Here is a 9,688-nt window from a genome sequence, read left to right as displayed (position 1 = left end):
GGATTCTGGGTGTGTTTTGATCAAATTTACACCCGGTGATGATGAGGGGCGTGTTAGTTTTGCTGCAGAAAAGTGCAGATCCAGCTATTTGTCACGTCAAGCTTCCACAAGGGAGGCAGAGGAGAGATGATGCATGGCACAGAAACGATATAGAACAGAAGCTCAGAGAAGCACCACCTACTTTCAGGCAGCCAAGACTGCTGGCATCATATTTTAACCACTTGACTTCTCTTTCTGCCAGAGCGAGCAATATATGGTCTCATACAAACATTCAGTATTAGAGGACAAAAACCTACAAGGAATTAAAAAGCTGGGTGTAATTTTACAGTCACTTGTGATATTGATGTTATTGTCAGATGTAATTCTGTTGATAAATCAGTGATTTATTTTTCAAGAATCAATTAATGTCATGATCTGTAACATTTTGGGGTTTTATATATTCCTACATTTGCTTTTCTTTTAGCATTTTTCTGTTTTGTTAACGATAGTGGTAACACTTTATTTAACGGGTTGTGAATAAGACTGTCATGACACCGTCATAAACATGACATAACACATGTCAAGAACATGAATAAGTCTTCATGAATATTTATGACTGTTGTCATAAAGCATCATTTGGTAAATTATGACACTTTTAATACAAAGTTGACATTATTCAAAATGTCTTTGTCATGACAACTTGACATTAACCAACAAATCATGATCTGACATAAACTTGTTATAAAAGTATTACTGATTAAGCTTTAAAAATTATGTAGCTTTATGTTATTAAACCTAAAGTTTAATCAGCAATAATCAGATGACACTTTATGACAACAGTCATAAATATTCATGAAGACTTACTCATGTTCATGACAGGTGTTATGTCACGTTTTATGACGGTGTCATGACTGTCTTATTCACAACCCGTCAAATAAAGTGTTATCATGATGGTTTTATATGTTCCTGATTTAATCCTTACTTTTCTTAGCTCCCTGCACTCTGCAACAGTGTCTCTCTCATTGGCTCATTAATGTACCTGTCATAAGAATCTAACATGGGTCACATGCGCAAAAAAATGTTACATTTGGGTTGCCTTTGAATGCAGTGTGAATGTAATCTAAATTATGTTGTACATGTGGTACAGCATCATACATGCGGAGGAAAACAATATTTTGCAGGGACCTTACACACAAACAGAGAAATATAGCATAGCATATCATCCAAGGAAAAAATACTTACCACAATTAGGTCTTCAAAACTTGACTAATCACAATGTTAGAATCTTGTAGTTTGATGGGAGATGATGTCATATTGAACTGCTAATAAAAAATCCCAAAACATCAGATTAACTTTTGAAAAGCACATTCAGAAAAAAATTCTCAAAGCAAAAAACTTTGACACAGACATTCAGATAAAACCTTTTGAGCAAAACAACTAATGAGGTCATATGCTATGAAATCTCAGGACACCACCTATGTAGAATAAGAGCTTATTTGAACATCCTGAAAGGATATTTATAAGGAACATAAATGAAAACTGTTCAGAAAGGTCAAATCTCAGCTGTTCATGTGCACTACACCATATTCATGGTATAAGTTTGACAGTATTTATTTGACTTTAGCCATTTGAGTGAAATAAGACTGCTGTAACTACTGATACAATATTTCATGCATAAAAATTCACGACCAGAAAGCAAGTAATTCAAAACCAATTGATCAGTAAAAAATAAAATAACAAAGATTAATAATTGTAAGAAAAAATTATATTTAATATTTACTTTCCATGTTAGCCCCTTTCACCCCCCAGTTGTGTGTAATCACAGTCAAAGATTGCTACCCATATCAGACATAGATCTTTAAAATAGATCAATTTGTATTAAAGGCAATAAAGTTTTATGTGCTCAACAAGTGAATGATCCCAACCACAGTGTATCTAAAAAAGCAAAGACAAGTTAGTGATTTGATTCTGGGGACACAGAGAAATCTCACACAGGATTAGGGTCATCATCAAAGTTCAATGATTATTTAAAATCTGTAAAATACAAAAATTATTGCATCAGGTGCAGTCCTCAATCAAAATCCTCAGGGAAAACAGTTGCAAAAGGTAAATAAAGAAATGATGGCCTTGTATTTAGTTACTGTTTACATGTATTGATTTGATCCAGAACACGGAATCTGTCTCATCCGGCTCTGTGGTGCACCATCATCCTTCAGAGCCCAGACAACGCCTTCTGGGAACAGGAAGTGAATCAGTGGACAGACCCACTCTGATAGCTCCCATCTGGCTGTTCTTTAAGGCTTTCATCCAATCAAATTAGGTTTGATTGATCAACAAGCTCTGCCATTGGGTGGTGGTCATGGCAATATAATTTACCCTTCACCGTCAATATAGATAGCTGTTCTTTGGAAGACCAATGACAAAAGGATGAACATAAAATTCAAGAGTTTGCATTTGTTGTCTAGCATGCAGCTCAGAATACTCAGGTTGTTTCTGCTGAGGAGGAAATGTGCAAAATCCACATTTTGCACAAACAGAATCTTTTCATCAAGATGAAAGATTCTGTTGGTCGTTTTCATAAAAAGAGCCACTAAAAACATCAACTAAAGGGAAAAAAAATTGACATTAGCAATAAGACACAGCAAATGGATTAGATTTGGAATAATTGCAAACTTTTTCACTTTATTTACTTCACATCAGCCTCACTGACTCCTGCAAATCAAAGATTTAAAAAGTAAAACTAATTGGAAACCAGTAATCTATAAAAGAAAGACTGAAAGTTTTCTAGTACATCCATAAACTCCTAGGTGAACCTGAGGAGGAGACTTGGCTCCCAACACCTGTTTGGGCCGGTGAATGATGTCGAAATGCTTCACAAAATATTTGTTATAGCTATTTTTTGGTCAATGTTTTCCCTCCAGATATAAATTCAACATTTCTAATTCTATTAAATTAGCATTGTTACATCACCCTCTATTCCCAGTTAACCCAGTGTGTCACTGATAAGTTAATTAACGGCTCTGACATCTCATTTGTATAAGAAACAATATATTTTAGAAGCCCTGTTGTTGGCTCTCATTGGGTCCCCCCTCCCCTTTTTGACTATATGGAAATCATAATTCATATGAGCTGCCTGATGGTTTATGCAGATGGAGGCTGCAGGCAAAACAGTTTAATGCGCGGCCACGTGTTCAGTCATAACACAAGTGAGGAATATGAAACTGGGAGAGAAAGGAGGAACCACGAGGCGAGGCAAATTAGCAGCTTTAGAAATTGATAGCAGGTGTTTACATGCGGCATTTTTGCATATTATTATATGGAAGCAGGAGGGGTGTAATAAACATCACAAAGCCTTGTATCATAATCAATATCATACACAATGACCTTGACGTTGCATGATGGATTGGGGGACACGGACTACTGTAATTGCATCTCTTATCCTTCCTTCCTTTACTTCTTCTCTTTGTCCAACCCTTTTTCACGTTTTTTGCCGTAAAACAGCGCTGCGTCTTGCTCTGTGCGCTGCCTCCTTGCCTGCCGCTGAGATGACCATTAATCGCTTAATTCCAGTAAACCTACGTGTGCACAAAGGGCCGCTGTCTTCCCCTTAATGCATGTGTGATTAAGCTTCTGGGCAGGCCACACGGCATTATTAGCCAGCAGGTCCTTGTATAGAGGGCCAAATGCCTTCAGGGGGCCCGAGGGTGGTGTGTGTGTGTGGGGTGGCTGTGGAGGCAAGTTAATGACACTGACCCTCACTTCCCCAACAGCTATTCAATTCAACAATAATAACGGGTCACGCATCTGATTTATGGGGTTGGGGATAATAATTGTCAACTGCTAATGTCGGGTTGGGTGCGGAGAAAGGATAGGGGGGTAATGCCAGTGGACTATACTTAAATAAAATATGCTTTGACCCCACTGGGGGTGAAATGCAGAAAAAAAAATGACAGATGATGTTTCAGTCACCCCTTCCTCTCAAAGCTTGTTGCAGCCAAACGGAGTCCAAACCCACAATGCCTCGCTGTTTGTGTGATCTGAAACCTTCAGAAAGAACCCGCAGCCAGGCTCTCAGCCGGCAGCCTCATGGCCTGCATCTCTCCACCCCACCGCCCTGCTCGGCTGCAATAAATTAATAACAACCAAACAATGTGTCGCGGAGAGGCGGATTCGATTACTAAGTTTATTTACAGGGAAAATCTCATGAAGGCCATTGACCACCGTTAAACAGCGCGGGATGAAACGATGACAAGAGCCCCGATAAGAATTTAATTCCATCTCATTTCAGACGATTTTATGAATCAAATTCTTGAACACTGGCAAGAGATTTAATGATCGCATCTTAGCGAAATCTTATTTCAGAAGCGGTCGATGGCATTTCTCTGCGTTAATGTCGACTTAGAGGTTGGAGTAATTTAGTAATTGATTCTTTGCCTGGCTCTTGCTCGTGCCAAGGCCGCGTTAGAGGGTAATATGTTTCCTAATCTTATCCCCCGGAATAAGATTTTTATGTTAATCCGCTGGCTGGTCTCTTGGTCACTCGGGAAGCGCAGATAAAGGCTCGGAGGGGCAGATGAGGCCAGGAGGGACGAGCCGGGCTCTTCAGGAACTGGCTGCAACATCTGGAAGACAGTGGTACGCGTTATTGTAGAATAAAAGAACATTATCACTCACGACAGAGACCTCTACAGGCAGGGCAACTTTAGTTGAACAGCAAGTGTTTTGCAGGGAAATAAAGGAACAGATGCACAGACTTGTACATAGAGACGATAAATAAATAACACAAATGTGATGTTTAAGAATCAGATAAAAAGACAGAAACAGTGAAAACAAAAAATAAAACAGCGCATACATTGCATACGTAAATTATTACCCAGATTAAAAAATACTTTAATCAACCAATAAATTTGCTTTTGATAGGAAATGGAACAGGTATTTTTCAAAGGACAGCAAAGTAACGTATTTGCTGACATTACAGCAGTCAACTAAGTACTCTTTAGCATGTTTTCATTGGTATTTAAAGATTTAACTTTGGTGATGAGCTTCAAGTCTTGGAGGTTGGGAGTCCTCCTTGCAACCACCATAATCTTTAGCTTCCTCCACAGAGTTTCCTTTTTATTCAACTCAGAAATCTGGATGTGCTGCTCCAGAAAAACTGCATATTACTGAAGAAACATGATTATCAAATTAAAAGATTACTTTAAATTTAAATCCACCACGCGCATTATTGATGTTAGTTATAACTGGAGCTACAACATGATACATATGAATGAGCAAAATAAAATTTAGCCCCAATGGAAAAAACTATGAAAGACCATGGATATGATTTTACATCTGGCGGAATATGATCTATAGTTGGTGTTGGTCAGAACTCTTTCAGATGAGCTGCAGCTGCCTGATTCATTTTAATTAAAGAGAACAAAAACACCTTTTCTGTAACCTACTAAATATGAAACATTACCAAAATAAAATTGCATTCTAACTAGGACAGAGAAATAGGTTATGATAATTTTTAATATGAAGTAGGGTGATTTACAAATAGGCTTTTTGTGAATGTTGGTTTGAGTCCAAAGGTTTTGCTATGCGGTAAAACTTGTTAAATGTAGATCATCAAACTTGCATCTTTTGGGCCAAAACCAATTATGTTTTTCTTTTTTGCCTTAGATTTGAAAACATTCTGATAAATCTGCCGACTGTGTGGACATCACTTAGTGTCTTCCTGGGATTTGTGTGAAACTGTGTGTAGGATGGAAAACGCAGTCCTCATGACCTGAACTAGAATTTCCACTTTTGCTCAGGATTATCATCATTCCTGTAAAAGTAATATCTTGAGGGAGTCGGGTGAACTTCCTAAGATATATGAAGTTTATTTGTTTTGTAAACTGAATTTGACTAAATTGTGGTAGCATTCAAAATTTCAATCATTGCATTGCATGGTGCTGATTTTAAAATATATTTCTATGAATGGGATCTGTCTATCTGGCAAAGTGACTTCATATAACATTTGCTATATATAAACGTTTCATTTAAATATATAAAGAAAATTCAAATGAATTGAAAAAGAGTGATCTGGGAATGGAGCCTTGAGGAACCCCCAACTTTATCGTCATTTACTCAAAATTATAACTACACAATTATAGTTACACAGTCTGAGTAGTTTAAGCACAGTCAATCCCACCCATCTTTCCAGTCTGAAGCATGTTATGAGCTTTGCAAAGCGCATGGAAATTCAATAATATCAAAATCGACGATTTTCATCCATCACTGGTGAGATGTGTCATTAAGATACTTAAAATTAAACCGTGGGTTGAAACCACAAATGTGTTCTCAAAGAGGAGAGAAAACAACATTTATTTGCAGAACAGGTGAATATTATCTCTACATTTCTATTTGACCCAATCAGCGCAACAATTTATGTCAGAAAGAATATGCAACAGATAGAAATGCGCAAAAAATACAGAACAAATGTGACAGCGGCTGCACCATGCAAAGCAAACCCCTCTCTTTCTTTGTGCTGCACATTTTCTTTTCTCCTCTGCAGACACTGGTGGAAGACACCAGTTCCTAATTTAATTTCGTCTCTTCTCCAGATGTCACTTTCCATCTGTGCGGTTGGAAACGCAAAGCGCTTTTTACGCACCAGCCTGGAACACGGTAGTTTCTTCTATTCATATCTGAAAATGCGTCAATCGACAAACATTTAATCCGAAAAAATATATAACTGCGGTGAAGGAATGCTTTAACTTTTCCGAATGGAACTTATTGAAATGGAATAATCTGCGATGATTTTATCGCACCTCTGATTTTTCTCGGATATTTTTCTGCTCCGTCAAATTGAGACATCAGCCTAAATCGCCATGAGAGTGTCCCCAAAATGAATTTTTTATTTGCCCCAGAGCCCCTCCCCTGCAACACGCGGCCTTATTAATAACTGCTTTGATAAGCCCGGCATTTCCTCGGGCGAAGGAGTGAGACGTTGTAGGTGAAATGTGACAGCAGGACCCTCCCATCTCTCTCCCTCTCTTTATCTTCTTCTGTTCCTTTGCCTTTTCAGGGGAGTGGATCCATCCAATCCACCCGCAGACAATGGCATTTTGTTCCTCTTTTTGTTCCTCCTGTCGACCCGCATTCCTATATTGCTGAGCAACGATAGTGCGCACTAAATGGAGAGGAGTTCCTCCTGCATCCCGGCTATTGTTCGGCACTTGCCAAGGGAACTCAGGGTCTTGCACACATCCCATTTTCTTGATTTATTTAGGTAAAGCTGTATATTTAAAGCCATATAATTACACTTTAATTACCGCTGTATTTGACTTAAAGTGCTATTATGTTACTGTAAATCACTAAAAGCAATGCTCCAATGCGCATCTGGATAAAACTTCCTGTGGCATTTTGCAAAATGACTTAAAATCATGCAAAGAAACTCAGACTCCAGCGTGCGAGATTTCGAATTCAATATTCTGACATCAGAATGGAATCTGGGGCCTTTCGTCTCACCAGAACCAGTTGATAGAATTAAAAGATGTTGAAACTATAAAAGAAGGGGCGTTTCAATAGCTGGTGGACTCTGGTGGAGGGGACCGGGCTATAGAGCCCAGGAATAAAGAGCGGCCTCAGTGAAAGAAACCGATGGCTAAAAGCTATAATTGTATTTGCCTCGGCGAAATATCAGAAAAGACTTCTCGTTTCTTTGAGCGTTATTAGATTAATTCCCAGAGATGGTTTCTTTTCTAGCTGCCAGACGCGTGGAGGGAGGACGGTGAACCATTTGGCTCTTTGGTTTCAATAATCAAATTAACCATTTGGTACAACTTTTGGGTCCCAGCTCGTGTGCAGAGCGAATAAAGAAGATAAAAAAGAAAGCATTTACATAATAGGGACGGGGTTGTGTCAGTAAAGAATAAATAGGAGACAGAAACACACTGCAAGGTGTCAGCAGTTGGAGAGATACAAATAACTGATGGAAAACCCATGTCTTATGGAAGCAAAATACGTGTTCATATGGAAGTACGTCCGATCTAGTTATATTCTAATAAAGGTTTAACATTCCAGGAAACTAAAATTTGTAACGTATGTCCCATTTTTTTAGAGGCTAAAATGTAGAATTTAATCACAGACTCGTTAAAATTTACATTTTACCTGCAAACGGCCAACGTTTTTAATAACAGCAACACATTTCTTTTGGTGATAAAATAATCAATACTGCGATAAAGTCAGGTAAAATAAAGACTGAGACGCTTCAGAAAGAAAAATAATCTATAATAATCCTGTAAAACTAAACAGGCAGTGAGACAAACGCGTTTAATATCCACTGTCCAAACTGACACCAAACTCACCTGCTGTAAAATGCATGCTTTCAATCCCCCTAGGATTATTATAACAATATTACAGTCATATTCCAATCAACACACACCACCAGATGAAAGCGTTTAGGCACCAAATAACCATTTGCAAAATTAGATTGATGTGCCATAATTACTGATGCGCCTTTTTTTGTGTACAGATAATTTGGAGGGAAAACACGGAGCCTCGACAAGAACTTGAACTCGATCCAATGAATAAAAATAGGAGGGAAAAGAAGAAGAAGAGGAAGAAGAAGAAGAAACACAGTGTGTGTAAGCGCCATACAAAGCGGTTCACCTTATTACACAAACCGAATTAACCACTCAGCCAATATTGGGAGCCTGAGAGGTCCGATGACTGCCGCGCCAGTTCGTTACTTTCATTACAAAGATGTTATTTGCCAAATAAACGGAATAATGAAAGTAATAAAGAGAATTATAAAGTCATTCGAAACATAGAAAACACACCCGGCACGGTTTGATTCTGCAGCAGAGACAGCAAAGGAGAAGAAGTTTTTATGTTTTATTTCTTTAAATTAACGTCTTGAAATTTAAATATTTGTTTTATTATTTTTGTCATAAAATGGATATTTTTATTTGAAGAATTTGACAAGGCCCTTATTACACTTAACTGCACCTTCAGAGTTAAAGCCAGACTCTCACACAGAGCAAAACAAAAAAAATTGTCAATATGGGAAAAAAAAATCACGAGTGCATATTTGCTTGTTACATCCTCTTCTTTTGCGCAATGATTGCATTATTATCAAGTGCACTTGAAACGGATCCTTGTGCGTAAAAATAGGTCATTTTACTGGATAAAAATTGACATGTTTTACCGCTTCAGTGCAGAAGATCAGAGGCAGAAACAGCAGGAAAAAAATGTCGGAGCATACGGACAGAAAGAAGAGGCAGAGTGGGAATACTCTGTGAAATCCTGCCCAAGGTATACGGTCGCTTAAAAGGCTTAAAAGCTTGGAGAAAATTGGATCAGGGAGAATCGTCACCCAACTTTCATTATTTCCAAGTGGTGTGATTGAATTAAAGGGCAAGATGTTGGTTGGAGAGGAGTGGGGTGGATGGGTGGAGAAGGTGGGCGGCGGCGGCGGTGGTGGAGGGCTGCGTAATGGCGTGGTATTAAATTCTAATTAGAGATGCAGGGGATCAATGATAGGGAGGTTGGACAGCCCGGGCCCCCAGTGCCAGCCCAATAGACTGATGAGTTATTGTCATGTAAAAAAGCGCTAGCAATAAGACCAAACGCTTTGCTATTGTCCAAGCGGAAAGAGCCAAGTTTATTATGAGGACTATATGCTCTAGAGACCTCGGGCTAGGCGGCTCTTAGGGGGCTTTTCATAAAACAGGGCTAG

Source organism: Gambusia affinis, linkage group LG09, assembly GCF_019740435.1.
Source record: "Gambusia affinis linkage group LG09, SWU_Gaff_1.0, whole genome shotgun sequence".
In the NCBI taxonomy this organism is placed as follows: domain Eukaryota; kingdom Metazoa; phylum Chordata; class Actinopteri; order Cyprinodontiformes; family Poeciliidae; genus Gambusia; species Gambusia affinis.
Note: the sequence above shows the minus strand (reverse complement) of the source record.